Here is a 22,994-nt window from a genome sequence, read left to right on the forward strand (position 1 = left end):
GCTTGGAACTAACCATGTACATAATATAAAGCTTTTTTTATGTGAACGCACTTGCTTGCTTCTTGCTCAATTTATCTAATCTAGGGGCGCCTGGGTGGCTCAGTTGGTTAAGCCACTGTCTTTGGCTCAGGTCATGATCCCAGGGTCCTGGGATCAAGCCCCACATTGGGCTCCCTGCTCAGTGGGGAGCCTGCTTCTCCCTCTCACTCTGTAGCTCTGCCTACTCGTGGTCTCTTGCTCTGTCAAATAAATAAATAAATAATTTTAAAAAATTATCTAATCTAGGTTGGATTGATGCAACGTCACTAATAGGGGATAATGTATGTGTCAACTGTGTCTATGTTTTGTATTCATAACATTCATAATAGAAAAACTGGGGTATAATGAAAGAAAAAATTGCTTTGGAATAATTGAGAGGAAAGCTGTTTCTGACTTTATTTGTTCTCTCTTCCTTTCCCTCCTCCATGAAAAGTTACCTTTTCCTATTGTGATGGGCCTTTCCCCCAGCGTCCTTGTGCTTTTGTTGCCAATGGCCAGCACGTGTGACTCTTGTTTGCCAATTGCTCCAAAGGGCAGGAAGTGTCTGGAAGGTTATGTCTTCTCTCCCAGGTGGCCCTGGCCAATGACAAGCAGGTGCAGCTGTAGGAAGGTTCAAGCTTTCTTTAAGCTGGGAACCACTCTGAGTTAGATTAACCCTCCAGTGTTCTCCTGCAGGACCAGATCCAAGTTGTCCTCCATCGAAAAAGCCTTGCTTGCTTTCTTTCCCTTCTCTGTCCTGCTTCCCCTCTTCCTAACCGGTTCTTTTTCTGGGAGCCCTTCCTTAATAAAACACATGCACATGAATCGTTGTCTCAGTGTCTACTTCCAGGGAAGCCAGCCTAAGGCAGTATCAGATTTAGAGTATTTTAGAAATAGGCATGGCAGACCATAAAAATGTCTTTATATATTTTAAGTCTTTTGCTTTCAGAGATACTGATGTCCCATTACGGGTAGCATAATCCAAATGACCACTTTGGGAAATAAATCAACCTAATTTAACTTCCGTGGCTTTTTAGAAACTAGACAAGCCAGAGATGTTTAATGTACCAATTTTCTTTACCACATATTTGAAAACACTTGTCATAGACATAACTCTGTTTTACATAGATCTGTGCTTTTTTTTTTCTCCTTGTTTTCTATTAATCTAAACCCAATCGTTTATCCTTAGAGAAGATAAACATAAAAGCTTCCACCCTCTACAGGCTTGAGGTGTGGCTAAAAGGGGTTTTAGAATCCACCCCCCACAAATATTTTCAGAAAGCCATGTCTACATTAATCTATTTTAGAGGACAAGCACCCCCAGAATCATTCTGACACGGTCACTTGTCATTTAGCTTTACTTGGAATTAAACAATATGACAAAATGTAACAAATTCAGATTAATTTGGAGGAATGCTGTTATGAATTAGTGAAAACAATGAAAGAGTATTAAAAATGGAGAGTGGTTTTATTGCTGTGAGGTAAATGTGCGTTGTCCTGTCAGCACGCCTGTAGACACCCTCTTATGCACCAGGTGGTTGCATTAGCTCAGTTAGTTCTCACAATCTTTCTGCAAATGAGGTATTTTTCTTCTTACTTTTTAAAGACCATATGAGGCATAGAGAGATTAAACACCTTTCCTAAGGCCTGCAGTTAGTAAACAATAGAGCTAGCATTTGGATCTAGGTCCTTCTACCAAGCCATGTTGCTTCTGCAGTTGAACAAAATTAGCTAACTAAATATTAGTGTACCTCATCAGCTTTAAGGAAGGGTCAATAACTGTGTTGTGTAATTGACATGCTCATTCAGTATGCAAACAGTATTGTTTAAGTACTTGTAATGCTTTAAAGAAAAATAACAGAAATCTCCCCGGCCATCTTGTTTAACAGCAATAGCTACCATTCATCCATTGTTTCAGGCACCTCACATTCATGTCTACTTCAGTCAGCACAAGAATTCCAAGGTGGGTATTGGTAACATTATTTTATCTCTGGGCAGATGGTGAAGCACAGAGACTTTAGATACTTTGTGCAATATCACACGGATAACCAAATGTGGGCTTTGGGCCCAGCAACCCATGAACTCAATTACTACATCGTTCGCTGCTAATGCTTAGCTGGCGCTTCCTTAGGGAGAAGGCAAAGGTGACTGCTAGGTCAGCTGAACTAGTGGGTGGGAATAAGTAGGCATGAAGTTAAGACTTCCTTAAGCATTTTGGTGCTCGTTGATGCCAAGTGGGTCTAGAAAAAGAGAAGGCAAAGCCAGAGATATGACAGCATCTTGGCTTGATGTTAAAGGGATGCTTTTGTTCTGACTCCACCAATTCCGTTTTCTCAGCGGCTTTGATTCTTTTCCTACTGTTCACCTGAAAACAAAACCACTGTTCCCCTTTTTTGGAGTGGGTTACCCAGAAACTCACAGGGTTCATCAGAGCCAGGTGTTTCTCTGCACCTGGTGTGTCTGATCTGCAGAGCAAAGGGATTCATAGACAAACACAACAGGACTCATTGTAGACTACACAATTAATCATTCTGGGTTTCTGATTTGCACTTGAAACTTGCTATGTTCCTGTAATGGGAAAAAGACAGCTCCATTTATCACACAGCACCTCACGCTGTTCCTTGGCACCTTCCCCTGGGTCCCTCACCATCCCCAAACTTCTGAAACATCTGCTGTGGGTACCATGGCAGGGATTTCTTCACATTCCCTGCTTCACTTGCCTTCTCAACATCCTGGTTTAAGCTCTCCTTTTGTGACCAAAGACTGAACGGTCAGTATTCTCTATGGAACTGAACAATTAGCAAGTTCATTACTTAGGGTGGCACTCCTCGTTCTTAGCCAAAGATAACCTTTTTGTGTGTGACATATTCCCTGATGTTGTCAAAAGAGCACTGGACTGGGAATTTGCTTTGCTGGGTTTTTGTCTCGGTTTTTCCATTAATGATTTATCTAGGTTTGGTTGAGCTGCGACACCTCTCTTGACTTTTGTTACCTCACTTATGATGAATCTAGATTAGATCAGTGCTTCTCTCCCTGGGATGCACCTTGTAATCACATCAGATGCACAAAATGCTAATGCCCGGGTGATACCCCACACCAACTACATCAGAATCTCTGGGGTGGGGGCAGGAACCCTGGCCTTGATGTTCTTGTTCAAGCTCCCCAGGGGATTCTAACGTTGACTTCGGTTTGAGAACCACTAGCTTCAGTGTAAGGATCCTTTAGTCTCTAAAAGATGGATTATCTTTGCCCTAAGATGGGAGAGTTAAGATCGCATTTGTACAAAAAGGGAAAAACCCAGTAGAGAGCAGCGTTTGATGATACAGAAGAGCGTGTGTGAATTGCTTGTTCCATATCTTTGAGGAGGCAAAAGACTGCTCAGATGGATAGTTTAGTTTTATGCAGGTACATGGAGAGTATGCTCACAGATGGAAAAACCATACTATGAGTGTGGAAATTGGTAGGTAGGTGGATGCAGTGGTAGCAATCCACAGAGGTTTTCTTCTGGTTACTTTAAGTTTTTAAAATGAAGAAGAAGCAAAGTCATCAGAATGGATGGGAAAGAAGGTGTTAGAGGGTTTTTAAAAGAGGTGAGGTGTGAAAAGTCATCTATAAGGATGGAGAGTGAATGTACTAGAGACATGTGGTATGACCGCCAGAAATAGGAAGAATGTATCTGAGGTTGGTCAGCGTGGTTGTGTGCATTTTGCTAACTAGGGTCTAGCTGAGTTTGACTGTCTTTCTATGACTGCCATAATCCCAACTGTTGCTTTTTTTCTTGCATCCTACCTGCTGTGTTCTGTCTAATCTTGGGTGAGTTGTTGCATTTGCCTAACTGGGATAGCCCCGTGTTTTGTTTAGGTTATGCAACTTTATTGAGATATAATTGACATATAACATTGTATAAGTTTAAGGTGTACAGTGTGTTGATTTTATATATTTATATATTACAATATGATTACCCCTACAGTATTAGCTAAATTATCATATCACAAAATTCCTCTGTGTGTGTGTGTGTGTGTGTGGTGAGAACATTTAAGATCTACTCTCTTACAGCTTTTAAGTACAAAACGCAGTATTGTTAACTATATTCACAATGTGACATATTAAGTCCTCAGAACTTATTCATCTCCTAACCAGAAATTTATATCCTTTAATCAACATCTCTCCATTACTCCCTCCTCCCCAGTCCTTCTGGTAACTACAGTTCTACTCTACTACAAATTCAGCTTTTTTTGTGGAATCTCATACAGTACTTACTTTTCTAGGTCTGACTGATTTCATATAGCATGATGCCTTCAAGTTCCACCCATGTTGTAGTAAATGACAGGATTTTCTTCTTTCTAATGGCTGAGTAATACTCCATTGTATATATGTAGCACATTGTCTTTTTCCATTCATCTGCTGACAAGAAATTAGGTTGTTTCTGTATCTTGGCTTTGTGAATAATGCTGCAATGAACATGGTAATACAGGTATCTTTTCAATGTCCTCTTTTTGTTTTCTTTGGATACATGTTCCAAAGAAGAATTGATGGATCATTTAATAGTTGTAGTTTAATTTTTTAATCACTTATTTTAAAAAAAGATTTATTTATTTATTGGTGGGGGATCAAGAGTAAGCACATAGAGGTAGAGGGAGAAGCAGACTTCCCACTGAGCAATGAGCCCAGTGTGGGGCTCAGTCCCAGGACCCTGGGATCATGACTTGAGCTGAAGGATTAATCCACTGAGCCACACAGATGCCCCAATAGTTGTATTTTTAACTTTTTGAGAAACCTCTGTAGCACTTTTTGCAGTGGCTATACCAATTTACATTCCTACTGACAGCGCACAAAGGTTCCCTTTCTCCACGTCCTTGCCAACATTTGTTATCCCTTGTCTTTTCAATGATAGCTTTTCTAATAGGTGTGAAGGATATCTCATTGTGGTTTTGCATGTCCTTGATGATGAGTGATGTTGAGGAATTTTTCACGTATCCATTGGTTTCCCATGGTTTCCTCCCACTTTCCTTAGACATGCAAGTGACATACATACAAATAATAAAATCATACCTCTAAGATTAGAAAATGTTTAGTTAGATTAGCACAAGTGGCTTTTGATAATTTAAAAGTCACTTTACTCACACTAAGAGTGTTAAGTGATAAACTCGGTCATCTAAACTTTCAGACTAGGCAGCAGCAAGTGGCAAATTTCAGAAAAACTCAGGGTCCATGACAGCATTTTTTTCTGAGATAGTGGAGACTGAATAAATAAATTTTTTTAAACCATATTCATTTTAGCCTCAATTCAAAGGGAGAAGTAAGAGCCAGCAGGTGATTAAGTGGGAGTATTCAGAGAGAATAAAATGGACTTCGTGCTCTTCTTGTTGAATAGCTTCTACATAATATCTCTAGATTTTGGCATTGAAAAGTAGAAGGAAAGAGGCCCCACCATTAATTTGGTAGATACATCAAGCTGAGCTGTGTCAGTTGTATTCTGCTGTTTCCAAGAAGACAGTAGAGCTTGTGAAATTTTACAGTGTCTGTCACCACTTGACATATTGGCTAAAACAAAAGCAGATTGAGGAAATGACTCACAATAGTTAATTGTTTCAATAGTCAGTCTTTCCCATCTGCACAGTGTGTTGAATTTGATGACATCTGATGGGAACTTTGTGGAAAATTAATGCGCCAAACTGTTTTCAAGAACCAGCCCTCTCTTTGCTTCTTTAGTAGCTACATGTCAGTATCTGAAATCTACATTTTATCTCCTTTTTGGTTTAGGTAAGACTACCGACTATCTTGACTTATGGAATAAGAAAAAAAAAAACCTAAGCATTTGTAAAAAAAAAAAATCAGCCAATAATAAATCAAACTCTGTTTCTTCACTTAAGGAATGGATTAGGTATTTGGCTTTGATAAACTCAAAAACAAAGGGAAAAATTGTTCACAAAGAACCGAATTTAGGATGATATGTTCAGTAAACATTCATCTTCCATTATCACATGAATACACAGTGCATCTGGCTTCAGAACCTCTGATGCCACTCTATAAAATTTATCATGTTTTATGGGAAACCATTAATTTCCAACAGTTGCATTAATGTATAACTCTGTGGTTGAAGTTCACCCTTGATAGATCTAAGTCTTTTATTGCATTGAATTCCTCTGTAGACCCCACTTAAAAATCCAGCTTATGATTACTAACCTACTGACTTATCCGGTCTGAAGAATAGCTTTATATTCTGAAGGTGTGAATGTCAAGAAAGAATAGGAAGTTTACTTTTTGGATATCTGCCAGTGGGAATAAAGCTTAACTTCATGAAAGTTGATTCTTCGGGAGAGTGTTTGTAGTATTTGTGTTCTTGTTGGACATCTTCAAATGAGTCTACATTTCAGGTGCACTGGAAACTAATATTTATACAGAAGAAAGGATTAAGGCTGCCTATTTCCTGCAGATAGATTTCCTTGGTGCAACTCAAGATATCAGTGCCATTATTTTGGTAGTTGCACAGAATTGTGATGTTTTTTGAATGGATTAGTTGTGAGGAATGAAAGTGTCCTATTTAGTAAAAAGCAAAATAAACCTAGGAGGAGCCTTTAAGACTTTCAAGAGCCGTGATAAGGAAGAAAGACGCTTTTTTCTACAGCTCAACTGGGCAAAACCCAAACTGGTAGCCCAAATCCTCAGCGGGCTAGGACATTCAGAGGACATTTCAGTAGGACATTCGAAGGAAATAGCTGCTCTGGGAGGAGATAATCTCACCATCCTTTCTACTGGAATTCTGTTGGGTGTTGACATCTGGGAAAGGTCCTAGTTCCTAGTCCAAGGCAACCCTTCCCATTCTAACGATATCTATTCCAAACTCAGGGAAGAGTACCATAGAATTAGACGTGTATTGACTTTTAAAATAGTTTGAACCATCAAAGAAGGTGGGTGGAGGGGTGTAAGGCAGAGTGTGGTGAGGAAGATGTCCAGCATCCTTTTTGAATGCCTTGCCTCACTGGGGCATGTTAGTATTCCCTGAACTGAGAACTCAAAGATCTAAAGTAGAGTGATACACAACACTTTGTAGGTAGAATCTGCATGTTCCCTTTCTTCTTTGCAGAGATCTCAAAATATGTTGGTTCCACCCCACCCTGAGAGGGCCAGCATTCAGGGTCAAACCTGCAAACTCCTAACATCCCTTCTTCGGAGACACTGGTGACTCAAGCATCATTCTTCAGCCTTATCTGAAGAGCCTGTTGCTTGTTCTCTCCTGGTGCGAAAGGGACCTTTTAGTTTTTGCAATCTCCATCCAAAACTGTCACAAAATAGAAACCGTGAATCAGAAGAAACATGAGAAAATAATTTTGCTCATGTAGACAGATGAGAGTTGAACTTTTTCTTGCTGTATCTATGAATTCCAGTTCATATTTCTTCATGTGAAAGTCGCTTTTTTCCCCCTCTGGATTTATGTTAAGCTGAGCAAGCAGTTCTGGTGAAATTAAGCCCACGTATAAACAATAGATTCAGACAGCTCAATTTTGGTTCCTGAATACCATTACATTTTTTCCCCCTCCTCTACTTTATTACAATTTCTGATTCGTTGCTTCTTATAACCCACTTTTTATATTGAATATCACATTGTGCACGGGTATGCCAAATTGGTATTGGTGTATACTGATTGCCTTGCGTGGTAAAAGTGCTGAATTCAAGTTTGAAATGTTTGCACTTGACCGAACTTTTGGAAAAGAAGTAAAAGAACAAAATACTTCAAACCCGGAACCCATGATTGTGTTTCTTTGTAGGGGTGAGTCTTAACCAACAGGAAGACAGCTTTATAATCGGCGTGAGATGTATCAGTGAGATGAAGTTAGGGAGGACTAATAGTACATCCTGAGCATTTCCCCAAGAGTTACAGGAAGCATGAGTGACTTAACCCCTGAAGTGTGTGATCAGCGTTAAAAAATAGTTAGCTAAAAACTTAGGAGAGCAAAGGAAAGGTGAAGCAGGCACTCGAGACATGCCAGGAAGCGTATTGCTGTCTTTCTAGGTGCAGTCTCCTGGCATTGTTGCGTGGTACTCTGAGGTCCGCCCTGGGACCCCCATCCTAAAGGTGAGGACAGAGAGGTTCAGAAGGGCTCTTTGGCTTGCTAGTGCTTTAGAACCACGATCTGAATCCAGATCTTTCAGGTTCCCAAACCATTTGTACTGCTCCATAATCTATGAAGAAAGGGACTTGCCTGAGTTCTGTGTGTATTCTCTTCACAAGGAGATTTTGTTCTTTTTTTTTTTTTTTTAAAGATTTTATTTATTTATTTGACAGACAGAGATCACATGTAGACAGAGAGTCAGGACCCCGGGATCACGACCTGAGCCGAAGGCAGAGGCTTTAACCCACGGAGCCACCCAGCTGCCCCTTCACACGGAGATTTCAAGGAACATTGAGAAGAAGGCAATAGTACCAACAAATGCAAACTGAAACTGACACATTGATACTGAGGAAGGTGGGGAGGGGGGTTCCTCTGTAGGGTTGGAAAAGATCGTGAAGCCAAGGAGAAGTCGTAGTTAGGCAAAGGAGGAAGAAACTTGGACATTCTGATTAAAAAAAAAAAAAGAAATCGCGGTGTCAAAATGGTGCAAAACTTTGAAGGGGTGTGTAACACGGCTCTTTGCCTCCGGAACAGAAAAATGACATCAGTCATGGCCAGGAGGAAGACTACACAGAGATGTTTAGAAGACTGAACAGCGACTTGTAAAGATACTGAAGGGGACGAGGGCTTCGGAGGGCTGGGACCAGCGACTGGCAAGACAGGTAGGATGTATTAATGTTTCTCAGTCACTGTTAATTATATAATACCTTTACTTCATGGAACTCAATATTTATTCCATGTACACAGTATTTCAGTTTTCCAGTCTGAGTGAAGCATAGGGGAAAAAGATAGATTTTCCTGGGTGGAAATCAGAATATAATTAGAGTTCATAGCTTTCAAGCTAGGACCTTTGAAATTTCATACTGCAGATAACCCTTTTTTTCAACGCCAACACATTTATCCTTTCTTCATTTTATTTTTAGAAACCACAACTTAATTGTCTCAATGTGACATTTTCCTCCCCAAATCCCTAATGAATTTAGCTATTTTAAAAGAAAGGCTCTGGCAAAGTAGGCTTAGATATGTGGAGGACTGTTGGTGAAAGCCAGAGAGCATTGATGGGAGCATAGGCTGGGCTTATTTTGTACTTGGGAAAAGGGCTGGCCCTCAAGGAAGGAGGAAGCACAGTTAAAATAATGCCTTTAATATATTACAAACAGGGAACTTTTCCTTAGTGTATCTTTTATTGTTTCATTTCTTTCTCTTGCTCAATAAATACAAGGCAAAAAAAAAAAAAAAAAGAAAAAGAAAAAAAAAGAATTGCTTTTATGTTTTAATTTCCTAGCAGCACTCTGTATTGGAGACATTAATGAAAATTATAGGCTAAACATTTTACAGTTTGTATTAAGTCCTTTATCCATGTTTTGTAAAAGAATCTCATTCTACCTAGAGATATGTGAGTGTGTATTGGGGGTGGAACACACGTGCTAACATCTCTCTTGAAGTTGTCCCCCCTGGCCCTGTATGGTGATGTCTAAAATATGGGACCCTATATCAAACAGATTGTTTCCCTAGTCCTGTAACACGACTTTAAATATAATTGTCACCTTCTAAGATGCCTTAACTACCAGATCTATCTACATTTCAAAAAAGAAATAATCCAGACCATATGTTCTACTAACAAAATTAAATATTGCCAAGCTATTAAAAAAATATTGAAAACATGAATAGGAGGACGTGGTAAACAATATTTAATAACCTGGCTCATGTTATTATGTTATATAATAAAATTGTGTTTTCTTCCAATTTTTCCATTTTATAATTGAGCATAACAACAAAGAATATTGAATTGGGCTAGTTTGACCTAGGAAAATGAAATTCATATCCTCATTTAGAAGTGAATACACTTTCTAAAGAGTAGAGGATATTTTGCTGAGATAAATTACATGGGAAGCAGAGAACAAATAAATAGTGACTTCCCACACTTTTCCCAGACTAATTCAAATCTTGGAGTCTTAGGCTGAAACAAGTTAGAGACCTTATGATCACTGTCTCATGAAATAAAATATAAAGTTATTTGCTAGAAGCTATTAAAATAAATGAAAAGATTTGTGGTGCAAGAAAAAGGAAAGTAGAGGCAGGTAGGGGAAGGAGTGGGTCATAAAATATACAGCCATAATTACATAGCGGTACTATTTCTAGCAGGCCCTCAAATTAATTTAAAGATGTAGTGATCAACTTAATGCAGCGAAGGCTTTGAGGCATCTGTTGGCAATGGCACGATAGAGCCAGAAGAGTAGGACCTCTGTCTCATCTGAGGGCAACTGTCGTCTAGGGCGTGTCTCTGTGTGTATGTGCCCATGGAGTAGGATGTGGGCAGACCACAGAGTGAGTGAGTGGAGAGTGGGAAGATTGCTATAAACCCAGGAAGAGTATATTATAAGCCAGCAAAACGATGGCTGCTAGAGGTCGTCCCACATATCTTAGAAAGGCACATACCAGTGTCAGAACTGAGAAAAGAAGCCAAATCCTGGGAGAACAGGAGCTGTCTGGAGTCACGATCGGGCAGTTGGAGCTCTCTAGGTTATCAGACAGTCTGGAATGAAGTACGTCCTTTGTGGAGGGCTTTAATGGGTCCAATGTCTACGGGCTGGCTTGTTCCAGGCAGTGCCCTCTGTGCCGTCCTCCAAGAATGGTTTTCATCAGAATGAACTTGAAATTGTGGTACACAGCACACACGTACATCATCAAGGGCAGTGTGAAAGAAAGTGGCTAAATACATACGGCTGCAAGAAATGTTTTAAAACTCAGCATCGAGACAAACGTATGGTATTATCGGGGTTATTGGTACAGGAAACACTGAATCACAGGCTGGTAAATGGAAGTGTTCATCTGATTACCACTTCTTACTGGCAGGACTTCTTGACAAGTAACTTCATCTCTCTGAATTTAGTTTCTTCATCTGTAAAACTATCATCTAGAGTTTTTATAAAGATCACATAACATCTTTTACGTGTAAGGCTTTGGCAAGCCATGCCTTTCTATACAAAGGTAGGTTGTGGAGAAGAGATGAGTGGGCCCAAAGGGTGTTTTCGACAGGGGAACACCGTCCCTGTGTACAAGCTGTACTGGAGAGGACAGAGGCACACGGCTCGGGGGTCGGTCTGTCAAACAAGGACCTATAACTTGGCCAACAAACAGTCTTGCTACAAAAATATATTCCTACACAAAAATACTTCCTGGGAAGGGATTCCTTCCCACCTCCTTTCCTTACTTCTGTTTCTTACACACAGAAATGGCTTATATTACTCAAAGGCTTAGGGGGATTTATTACAAATGGTGTTAATGAGACATGTTTAAATGGTTGGATTGGTACAGTTTTCTGCATGTGATGGGTTACTATATATATATATACACACACACACATATATATATATTCCTTTCAGATAATTGCTGAGGCTATGCTATATTTCAAAAGCAAAGTTAATTTAGGTCAATGAAAAGAGAATTTATTTCCAGTCTATTACCATCTAATCCCTAATTAAATCAAAGAATAAGGAACTAAGTGATCCACTCAGATCATTTGTCTTTTGGCAGAAGTTAATTCAGTCAGTATAAAGGAAAGAGAAATGATGGTTTCCAATACCTAGTAGATTTTTGTGGTCCTTTATTGCCTAGGCATGGAGGAATATAGATTTTATTGAGAGAAGCTCTGAGCTTTAAAGAAAAGCTTTGAAATCCAAGCTGTCAGGCATTTTATGGTAAGAGATGGAAAGACTGGCCATCTCAGCATTCGAGCAAGAAAAAATATCCCCGGAAGTATGGAAGGAATAAATGCTCCATGGCATACATATCATCTCCACTGGTTTCTTCCCTTCAAGTCATGGCCTATTTCATGGCCCATTTCCCTTTTGAGTTTTTTTTTCCCCTTGATTACAAAAAATTTCGAAGATAATTGGAAAATATAGAAAAGCACAAAAATGGAAATAAAATATCATTTAAAATTATTTAGCTTCTCCACCTAGAGATAATAGTAATAACCTCCCAAGTTATTTTTCTTTTCTTTTCTTTTTTTTTTTTTTAAAGATTTTATTTATTTGACAGAGAGAGATAGATCACAAGTAGAGAGGCAGGCAGAGAGAGAGGGGGAAGCAGGCTCCCTGCTGAGCAGAGAACCCGATATGGGGCTCAATCCCAGGACCCCGAGATCATGACCTGAGCCGAAAGCAGAGGCTTAAGCCACTGAGCCATCCAGATGCCCCCCCAAGTTATTTTTCTTTAGATATGTGCTGTATGTATGTGTTTCATTTATATATATATAAGGCATATGTGTGTGTGTGTGACAAAATGAAGAAGAAAGTTATATGTAGTTCTATTATATTTTTTCACTAATTAGAATATATTTCAAATATTTTCCCATGCCATCAAAATATCTTTACAATATCTTAAATGTCTGTATAATACTCTCTTATGTGGATATGTGGCAGTTTATTGAAATACTCCTTTGTTTTGTATTCAGAAGGTCCCTGCATTTTCTCTTTTTACCCCCAATCTAAAGACAGAGGCCTCAACAGATACCTTTGTAGCCATTTATTTGTGTACACTTCTGATGATCTCCTTGGTAGACATTTCTATAATTGTTGGATCAAAGGAAAGGCATGCATTACATTTTTTTGATCTCTATTAAACTGGGGGCTATTTGAGGGATTCCCCTTCCTCATTTGTAATGAGCATGCTCGGTGTCTGAGGTGGCCGACAGGAGGTTGGGGGTTCCACAGAAAGCAGATTCTCGCTGGGCCTGGCTGACAGTTACTGGTTCAGAATGTGGAAGTACCACCCTCCAATTGTAACGGACCAGACTGCCTTGCTCTGCCTGGGCAGCTTCAGAGGACAGTTGGATGTTTGTAGTCTTGGGAGGAATGGTCAAGAGAAACATGAGCTATCCTAGGCTAAAGTCATTTTTAACTTTAAAAATCAAGTAGCGCCAATAAAAACGATGTATAGGGAGTGTACGTCTTATCAGTGGTGCATGCTGTTTGCCTAGGTCTAGCAAACGTAGTGGATTGTTCAACCTACCCTTGAATTTTTTGTCAAGAGGGTGGGGGGTGAGGAAGTGAGGAAGAAGATCCAGTAGGCTTGTGAAAGAGGAGGCTGCTGGATTTTGAGAATGGTGGCAGTTGTCTGTAAGTCGGCAGAGGCTGATTTCTCCCACTTCCCAGACCAGTGACCCCATTTCTGTTAGTGTCTCTCTCACCTTAGCTAGAAATTCGGATCAACATTCAGTATTTTCCAGCCCTCAGGTCTGCAATTCTGGAATCACTCTACACTTAGAGTTTCTCCCCTGCTGTTCCCAGTCTTCTCTTCCCCAAACCACTTAACCATTTCCCTCAAAAAACTTATCTGTAGATGGTGAGCTCGTTTCAAGATTGGGGCTGTATCTTACTCATCTTTGTAGCTCCAGTGTTTAGGAAAATGGCGATCGCCCAAACCAATTTTAGCCTGGCAACAACTCTCAGGAAGATTTTGAAAGCGATACTGTAGCACAGGGACAGAAAATAATCTGCCTGAGACTGCATAGCTAGTAAGTGTCAGAGCGAGGATTCAGTAGTAGGCAGGCCCGTTTTTCCCTAAAACTACGTGAACTAAGCTGTCTCACTATACTTCTAGCACTTTTCTGCACTGACTGCTATGTCATGGGATCTCACCTGCCATGAGAAATATATTTGAGCAGGTTTAGGAGTAGAGACAAGAGGGGGAGACCAGGTTGATGAAGACCAAGAGAACTTTTTGGGAGAAGGTCCCTCTTAAGCTAAGCATTGAAGATTGAAATTGGGTTTCCTCTCAGCAAGAGACCGGGACAGAGGGCATCCCGTGTTATGAGAGCAAACAGCAAAGGCCCGGAGACAGAAATGAATCCGTAGTGAACAATGAAGAAATTGGCCTATTTGTGCAATGATTTCATGTAGTCTTTCTTGTTGGAAACAACCTTCCATCCACGTAATGGTTTCATTAGTGCCCTGGAAATAAACCCCATGATTTCGTAGATTGAAGTGTTAAGTGTTGTAGAGGAATTACCCTCTTTCTTTATGGGGAGAATGGAGAGAAGAAAGCTCATTCGGGAATGGCATTGCTTCACTTTAGATTTGAACATGAACTTGGATCATGAGAGAATTTTTGTACCAAGTCAGAGCACAGGAGCCAGAGTTGTATCTTACTAACATGGCATCTGTTTTTACGATAACTTTAATCTTCAGAAACATTTTGCCCGCAAGTTTAGGAAACCTGAAGCATGAAATGGATCGGGAGGAGTTTGAACATATTTACCAGGAGAATATTTTTTTATTGGCCAGTAAACTCCTCTGTGTCCGAAAGCATTTTGTTGAAAGGGACCTGACTGATAGCAAACAGTAACATGAGGGAAACTGAAACTATTACCTGAAAGTGATTATCAACTGTAAATCAATGTCAGGACTATTTCAGAAGTATTAGTCAAGTTAAAAAAAAAAAAAAGATGCCAAGAAGATAAAATTACATTTTAGTAAAAAAAAATTAGAAATCTCATTTTTGTTTGATATTTGCCTTTTAAAACTTAGACTAAAGAACCAAGGAAAGCAAATTTCTTGGCCTCCAAGTTACCCTATGTAGACGTGTCTGTGCCCACAGAGAAAGCAAGTAGTTGTAGTGGACTGAGACCATATTTTGAATTTCTGCTTCTGGAAACATCTATAGGAGAATGCTATGTATTTCTTCCCCTCCCCAGCCTGTTCCTTTATGCCTCCCTTTTGTAGCGTCCTCGCTCTAGGATTCCAGCCGTACCATTTATTTCAGCTGTTTAACTCTGTCCTTCAATTTTTTAAAAAAAGATTTTCTTTATTTATTTGACAGAGATCACAAGTAGGCAGAGAGGCAAGCAGAGAGAGAGGGGGGAAGCAGGCTCCCCGCTGAGCAGAGAGCCTGATGTGGGGCTCGATCCCACGACCCTGAGATCATGACCTGAGCCGAAGGCAGAGGCTTTAACCCACTGAGCCACCCAGGCGCCCCTGTCCTCCAAATTTTTAACAGGCACAGTGAGAGCAGAATATACAGAAAGTGGGTTTCTCGGTCCTAAACCTCAGTCTCCTCCTGAGGGAGGCCCAGCTGATTAGTTGCCACATCACACAGGTCACTAATAGGCCCAGAGACCAGAGTTTCCCAACTCAGATATTGACCATGGAGCCAGGTCTTTGCTGAGAAAGGCTCTTTCCTAAGGGCCCTTACTGCAGTTGGTTTAGAATCTTTGGGGCTAAAGAGGTTCCACATGAGGGGAGAGGCCAACTGCCGAGACCTTGGTTGAATGTTCCACGTGGCTTTGCTTTTCCAAAGAAGCTGACCTTTCTGAGCTCGTCTTCCCTGTCAGCCATCCTCCTGGAAGCATCCTTCCCAGGATGATGAGCACATGACTTACTCTGCATTCTTGACCCAGTCCTGGCCCATCTTTTGTGCCCTCTCTGCCCTGGTGCAGCAACCAGTTTGTACCTAACCGACCCTTGCCAGCCGATGCCCATTTTCCACCTGCGAGACTGGTTAGGACATGCCTCATCCTGACAGGGCTCGAAGCTTCTCCAAACAGTGATGACAGAGATTAGATGATGGCTGCCTTCGCTTCAGGGCTCCTGGTTTACGCCCTTATGCTCTCAAAGCTTTACTCAAGAGAAGGAGCCGAGATTAGAGTCTGGTGTAGAGATTCCTTTCCTCTTTCCTAAAGGAGCAAGCAGCATCATGTGGAAAATGTCCTGCCTCCTAAGCAGCAGGGACAGTAATGGGGGCGGGTGTTAGGAAGGTCACATCAGAGACACAACAGAAATGAAGGAGTCACTAGCTGCCTCCTTTCTTAGATGGTCAGGAGTAGGGTTTGTGTCTTGTTTGGGGTCAAATCTACCCCATCTACCCCACTACCACATCATCTGATGCATAGAAGGACTTCAGTAAATATTTGTTGCCTATAACATTGAAAAGGTGCCTGAGGTACATGGCAGGGGGACTACCTTGGTGATTATGATCTGGGCACTTTTCAGTGCACAGTGCTATTAATTATGCAGTCATTATTTTAGTACCCCCTTAAATGCCCTTCATTCAGCCTTGGGGATTAAGCTTGGAACTAGTGAGTTTTTTGGAGTTCAAGGTTGATAGCTCAGGCTCCAGTGAGCTACTGCTCAGAGTAGGTGGTTCACTGTGTTTCTCCTGTTATACCTTGCATCCACATTCCAATAACAGGTCACTGACTTATTCCCTAATCCTTGTGTACCCCTCATGTTCCCATTACCATGCAATCTGCCAGGATCTCCTTACACTGTTGGGCTATGGAAGTCTTGACCCTCGACTCAGTGGCCATAACTGAGTGTGCACCCCTTGATACTAGGCTGCTAGTCTCCCATGATGCAGTGGTCTGCCCCCATGCTGGCTGGTTTAGCTGCACTTGACCAATGAGCCTCTCATATGGTTCTGTCTTTGCCTACTGTCTACAGCTGGGAATTTCCCATCTTGTATTTTCTTCCCATGGCTGGTCTGGCTCCCACATCCTGGCTTCCTTATTGGGTCCACTCTGCTGCTGATTGAGTCTTATTCCTGAGAAAGGGCATATTTCCTGTGTCCCTCTGTCTTTTAGTATTCTAATTCAGAAACCTCTTGGTCCCTTTTTTCAAGTTGATTTCACACACGGTTCTGGATCAGTAAGAAATACTATTTTCCCAGAGGCTGATCCTAACCTGGGCAGAAATTTCAGGTTTTTTTTTTTTTTAATAAAGATTTTATCTGTTTACTTGACAGAGATCACAAGTAGGCAGAGAGGCAGGCTGAGAGAGAGAGGAGGAAGCAGGCTCCCTGCTGAGCAGAGAGCCCGATGTGGGGCTTGATCCCAGGACCCTGAGATCATGACCCGAGCCGAAGGCAGAGGCTTTAACCCACTGAGCCACCCAGGCGCCCCAAAATTTCAGGTTTTGAATGAAGTTTAAGTTTTTGTATGGGGATGTATGTGTTTTTGTGGAGGTCACATGTCTTTGGGTACAGGCTTATATCATGTGCACTGTGTGTGTGTGTGTGTGTGTGTGTGTGAGATTGTGAGGTGGGAACAAGAGAGAGACTCCTTTTGTAGTGCTCTCTGAAAAAAATTTCTCTAAATAGAACTAGGAGAAAGAACCAGAATGGATAGGAATAAGACCAACCTTTATTTATATCCTCCAGTTATGGGAAGAAACATCATGTGTCATGTTTTTTAGATGGTCCACCTTTCCAATGTGATATTTTTCTGGCTTCCTAGTGAAATCAAGGTCAGAATAAAAATGGTGGTTACCACAACTGTATAAAATTTGACAGCAGTAGGAAAACAGGAATTTAAAAAGATAATGTAGTGTGGTATCTGATGAAGAGAACTTAAGAGTGATTCTATTTGGGTATTACATGTTGTGTGTCTACAAAAATATACGGCAGAGGACTTAAAAAACTTGCTGTACCATATTAGGAAGAAAACGTTTTCTTTTTTGCTATACTTCATTTTCAGGTGGAGAGAAAGGAATTGATTTAGTTCAGTACAACATTTGGTTACTCCTCCTAACCTTAAATTTGAGTTAAATAATAGCTGTATGAATATGACATTGCAGCTGACCTTTTGGGATTGATTTTCCTTAGTGAATATTTTTTTTCTAATTTTCTTTATGTGCGTTCTAAGCAGATCCATAGGAGGGATGGAATTGAATTGTTCTATTTGTATTTTATTCATTTACTTTTTATGTTTAGGGGAAAGGAGGTATATTTTGAATAAATCTAGGAGGTCATTTACAACTACTGCTGATAGTGATGAAACACACATGGAGCGCGTGCACCTGTGTGTGAGTATGCCCACAGAAGGGATGCCCACTCCACCCACGTGGGAGTGTTGGTATGAATGCATCTCCCTTCTTCTTTAGCCTTCTTGGCTATATTCAAAATCTTGCATTGGGATTTCCTCTCCTTTTCCGCATTTTAAGAATAGCTGATGAGGGTCTTGGAAGCTGTACAGTCCTAGTATTTGCTTCAGTTCTTGTCATTTACATCACCATTTAACTGCAAATGTGGAGTGCATTTTTTTTTTTTTTTTTTAAGCGGGGAAAGCTTGATGGATGGAAGAATTGCTTTTTAGGTCCTCTGAAGATAACGCTTTCAGGGTAATCACTAAGATGCAAAAATCCTTGCTCCTGTGTTGGGAGTAATGGCGATCATGCTGGAGAGGAAGGTTCATTGGTCCACTTTTGCTGACTTCCCCGCCAGGGGCCTGCACAGCTTTACTACCGTGGAGACGGTTGCAAGCAGAAATCACCCTGTTGAACGTATGGTCACTCCTCTGATGCATGAGCTTGAAAGCACTTTAGTAATTTATTTTTTAAAATTCACACAACACATTACTGAATTCAGCTCAGATGAAAAAAATAGCTACATCTGTTGTCTGGGGCTGGCAGGGGGGGGGGTGGGCAGAAAAATCACAGAGCTCAGAACTCCACAGTTGTGGAGTCTGAGATAGACTCTTGCCCTATGGGATATAGGGCAGGGAGCAAAACAGTGGCAAAATAGTTGGCAAGATAGCAAAGGTAGAGTGTGGATCTCTTTGGGCATGGGTTTAAAGGTTGGAGAAGGCATAGAGGCATTGTTTTTGAAGTCTGTCACTGTTAAAAATAACCTCACAGAAGGCTAGACAGCAATGTCCTTTGGTTGACATTCTGGGTTAGAAACTTTAACAGACTTTTCTCTGTGAGATTGGAGTGGTTTTATTTTGGTTGTTGGCGCGAGACCAATAATGCAATACAGTTAAATGTGGACTAACTTGTTCTAGGTCTTCCCAGCACAGTTTTGGAAACCAGTGGTCTAAGAAATGGATGTCCCAAACTCTTCCTGTCCCCCAGCACCCGTTGAATAACTTACTAAATAAAAAAATTATGGACATAAGCTTGTGTTAAAGAAGAACCATTCCTAAGGATGTGTGGTGCCCAAAGCCAACCTTTGTTTTGAGTGGGCTTGTTTCCATGACCAGATGGAATAATTCCTCTCCGTGACTTTACTGACTAGCTTGGGCTTCTCATGGGGATGAGGTGAGGTGATGTTCCTCTCGGGGAGCCACTCTGATTTAGCCGTGTGTAAAATAGAATGTGCCACCACAAATATTTGGCATTTCTTCTATGGATGAGTGGGGCTGTGGATACCACCTTGTCTCAATGCATCCAGGGAAGGATCACCTTTTCCACACCCCACCCTGAAGTATGACAGTGGGGTCAGTACTAGCCAGAGCATTTGAACAGATTCAGAGCACAACCTAAGTGGGCTGAGTGAAGAGATTGCATATTCATTCTCACCTTCAGTCCAGCTCTTTGCTGTGGGGGGATCGCCCCCCGCCGAGGAAAGAACAGGAGAATGGCTCTTCAAACTGAGTGTGCCAGATTTGGTGGTATCAATGAATTGCTCAGGGAAATCAGAGGAGGAAAGGTGGAGTATGGATTTGGATAGTCCACGTTGGTCTGGGTGGAGGGAAAGGCCCCATTGGGACTTACTGCGGTAAGGAGTTTGGCTAGCAAGAAAAAGGAAAAGAGGAAATGTATTTTGCTTCAGCAACAAGATAAAGGGACAGGGAGGGACACGGAGAGCAGGGGGCACTGGGAGGAAATGGGATTCAGAGTCAAAGGAAGTTAAACCTGAGTCTTGAGTGTTAGGGACCCCTGCAGGTGTCTGAATATGGTCCTCGTATTCTGAACATGGTATTCTGTAAACAAAATACTAACTTTCTGCAAAGATACCTTGGATGATGTTTGTTACTTGGTGACTTTTGTTTCAATATACGTGTTAAAAACATAGTAAGCAAGAAGAAAACTTATTGTGTGACATGTTGATTGTTGTCCAAGTGAAACTGAGGAGAACACATTTTCTAAGCCCCCAGATTTCCTTTTTTCTCAGCCTCTCTTCTCTGTACTCTCTTCCTTTCCAGGCAGGTCATGTTCTTATGCCCTTACTCGTCTCTTGCCCATCACATTCTCCTCGCTGGAAAGGGACTCACACCTGTCACTGAAACATGAATGTGTTTGACCAAGGGCCAGGTGCCCCAGAAGCTTGATCACTCATGGAAGAATAACAAGCCTTGTCATGTGTCAGGGAGTACGACTCAGTGGGAATGCGGGGAGATAGAGATGTTGGAGGGTCAGGGCCCTTTTCCAGAAACATCATCCCAAGTGAATGGCCTTTTCACCTGTACTCCCTTCTCCTATTCTTCCCACTCCCAGTGTGCTCTTATAAGTGGATTTGTCCTCCTTTTTTTTTTTTTTTTTTCCAAAGCTGAGACTTTAGGTTTGAGGGTGAAATCCATTTCCTGCCAAGGCTGTAAGAATCAGAAACTTCTTTGGGGCTCTTTCACTGAAAACTGCTTCTCTTCACAGTCTAGGCTCAGGCACGAAATAGCTGGGCCCCTTTAGTCACAACAGTCCTTTGAGAAGCATCTTTCAATGGCCTGTCTGTTGGATGCACAATCATGAACAGATTAATGGAAACATTTCAAGAACTGTACTAGCAGCTGATGAATAACATATGGTCTGTGCCCACAAGGGTTTAGCAGTGCAGATCTTGGACACAGAAACCAAGAGCCTAATGCAGAAATCCCTCTCTTGGCATCCCTGATACTGGTTACCGATCTTGCAATCCATGACCTTTTCTTCTTTGGCTGTTCAGTCTTTTGTAGACGAGATCCAGCCCTGACAAATTCCCTCCTGAGATACTGAACTAAAAGCCAGTTCCTTGTAACTCCCTCCCATGATGGAAATACATCCCATTCTACCAACAGAATCTCTCGGGGTCAAAGGAGAACCTGGAGGTCCCATTATATACTGGCATCCAAAAGATCCTCGGTCACGGGCTTGGCTGCTATGGAAGCCTGGATCTCTGGGTTAGGGCTGGGCAGAATTCTAGGACAGGTGCTGCAGAAAGTCCATGGATCAGCTCGTTCCTCTGCATCTGTCCCAGTTGTGGTGTAGCTCAGGATTTTTAGAGGGAGTGGGTCACCTAAGAAGAGAGAAGAGTAGAAGGGTTCGGCTATGGTATTTTTTAGTGTGTCTGTGCTGGTAATCTGGCCTGGGATGGGGAGATGTAGCAACTCCTCAGGAAGATGGATGGCACTTTAGCAATCTTGAGGGCCCAGAATGGAAAAAAAAAAAATGTCTAAAGTGGTTAAGAACTCAATCTTATAGGCCAACTGTGGATACACATATATGTCAAGGCCCTAATTTTGACATTGTATTCAACATTGAATCTCTGGACCTCCCCTGCTCTCTTTGTGTGAGGTTGTAGATATTTAGAAGAGATGGAGTTAAGTAAAAGAAGGATGACATGATTTCTTTTTAGCCCCCTCCAGGCTTTTGACCTCTCACATACCAAAGGTTATTGTTCATTAATAGCTAGCCCAAGTCAGGTGTTGTCTTTGAGAACAGAGTAGATGTCCTAGTTTGGTGCCCACACCAAGGGACTGGTTCTTACTTTTTCCCTTTTCAGTTATCTTATTTGTCAACAGAGGCCAAAGTCTCATGTGGGTTAAAGTTAGCGCTTTCCAGGTTCCCCTCCTATAGGTGATGCAACTATCACTCCTAGTTTTGATACCAAGAGGACAAAAGGGATTTGAGAAATTTGTATGTTTCCTAGACCAACCCTGCTGAGTGAAAAGTCTCCACTGATGGTCCCTCTCACTCCTAACATAGTTGGCACTTTGGGGGGAACTAGTCTCTACTGTTGATTTCAAGTCTATATCCTGTGGTAAGTGTCCACAGAAATAGTGGTCTCCATTAAATAGGTGAGGCTTTGGGACCACACACCACACACTCCTTAGTGCTGGGAGGACTGGGTCTGATGCAATATGAGCCTCCTAGGCTAACCTTATTCTGAGAGCTACATAGAACGGATCTTCCATGAGGGACTGTGTCTTATTCTTTGGGGGTGGTGCTTTCTCCCTCTGTTCTGCTTAACTCTTGTGCAGAAGTCTCTTTCCCCCTCTTCAGTCACACCAGTTCTTGAATTTGGGAAAAAAGAGTTGTCATTCATTCATTCACTACCATTTGGTTTCCTATCCCAGAGGAAATTCCCCATTATGTTAGGAGAAGCCCAAAATCTCACTTCATCTTGAGGAGGTCTTTTGATCCTTGGTTTTCTGTTCAGAGGTTAGGAGTATTAACTGCGGGCTCTGTTGACCTTGGAGAGGTCAGGAGGTTCTAATCTATTTTGAGCTTGGGCTGTCTTGCTCCTGTGAGGAGCCCATGCACCTGCTGGAGAATTGCTTTCCCCTTCTGTTTATTTTCTGCCTTCTCTTCATTACTCCTTTCTTCTCTCCCTCCAGATGCAAGTCCATGATTTGGAAAAATCTGGGAATTTTATGTTTCAGCAAGCCGTCTCCAGTACATTTACCACAATTTGAACTTTCACAGAATATCACCAAAATCATGTTGAATACTTGTGGTTCTAGAATCCATCCCTTGATAGGTACTCCATAGAGATATTTGGCTCGGCCTTAACTCTGGTTGGACTGCAGCCCCATCAGGGGGTGGGGATTCTGAGCAGAGGAGGGAGTACCTCTGGGACCTTGCTCTCAGGAGACTGCCTCTATCCCAGGCAGTGAGCCATAGAGTACTATATAAATGTTCATTTCCTGTCCTCCTCCCTGTAGCCCTGGTGACCTTCAACATTTCTCCTTGGATTCTGTCACAGAAGCTTAGACTTATCCCAAGAAATTCTGAAGTTGACTTCTTGACTGCTCCTTTCCTTCCTTCCCTCTGATATAATCACTATGTTTCTGCTTCTCTCCTACTTTGCTTGGTTCCTTTTCTTTATGCTGCTCTTAATGCAGTTATACTCTCTATTCTTGGTGGTTGGGATTGGGTATCTTCTCTTTTG

The 22,994-nt window shown here is 41.5% G+C and overlaps 1 long non-coding RNA gene across 2 annotated transcripts in view; it reads left to right on the top strand.

Moving 5' to 3' along the window:
- The window catches only part of LOC131812615 (uncharacterized), a 322,153-nt gene that overhangs the window by 54,532 nt on the left and 244,627 nt on the right, over positions 1-22,994 (top strand). For both annotated transcript variants that reach the window (XR_009346419.1, XR_009346420.1), the window contains exon 2: positions 8,667-8,794. This is a non-coding gene — a long non-coding RNA (uncharacterized LOC131812615). The remainder of the gene's footprint in view (positions 1-8,666; positions 8,795-22,994) is intronic.

Source organism: Mustela lutreola, chromosome 12 (genome assembly GCF_030435805.1).
Source record: "Mustela lutreola isolate mMusLut2 chromosome 12, mMusLut2.pri, whole genome shotgun sequence".
Taxonomy (NCBI): Eukaryota; Metazoa; Chordata; class Mammalia; order Carnivora; family Mustelidae; genus Mustela; species Mustela lutreola.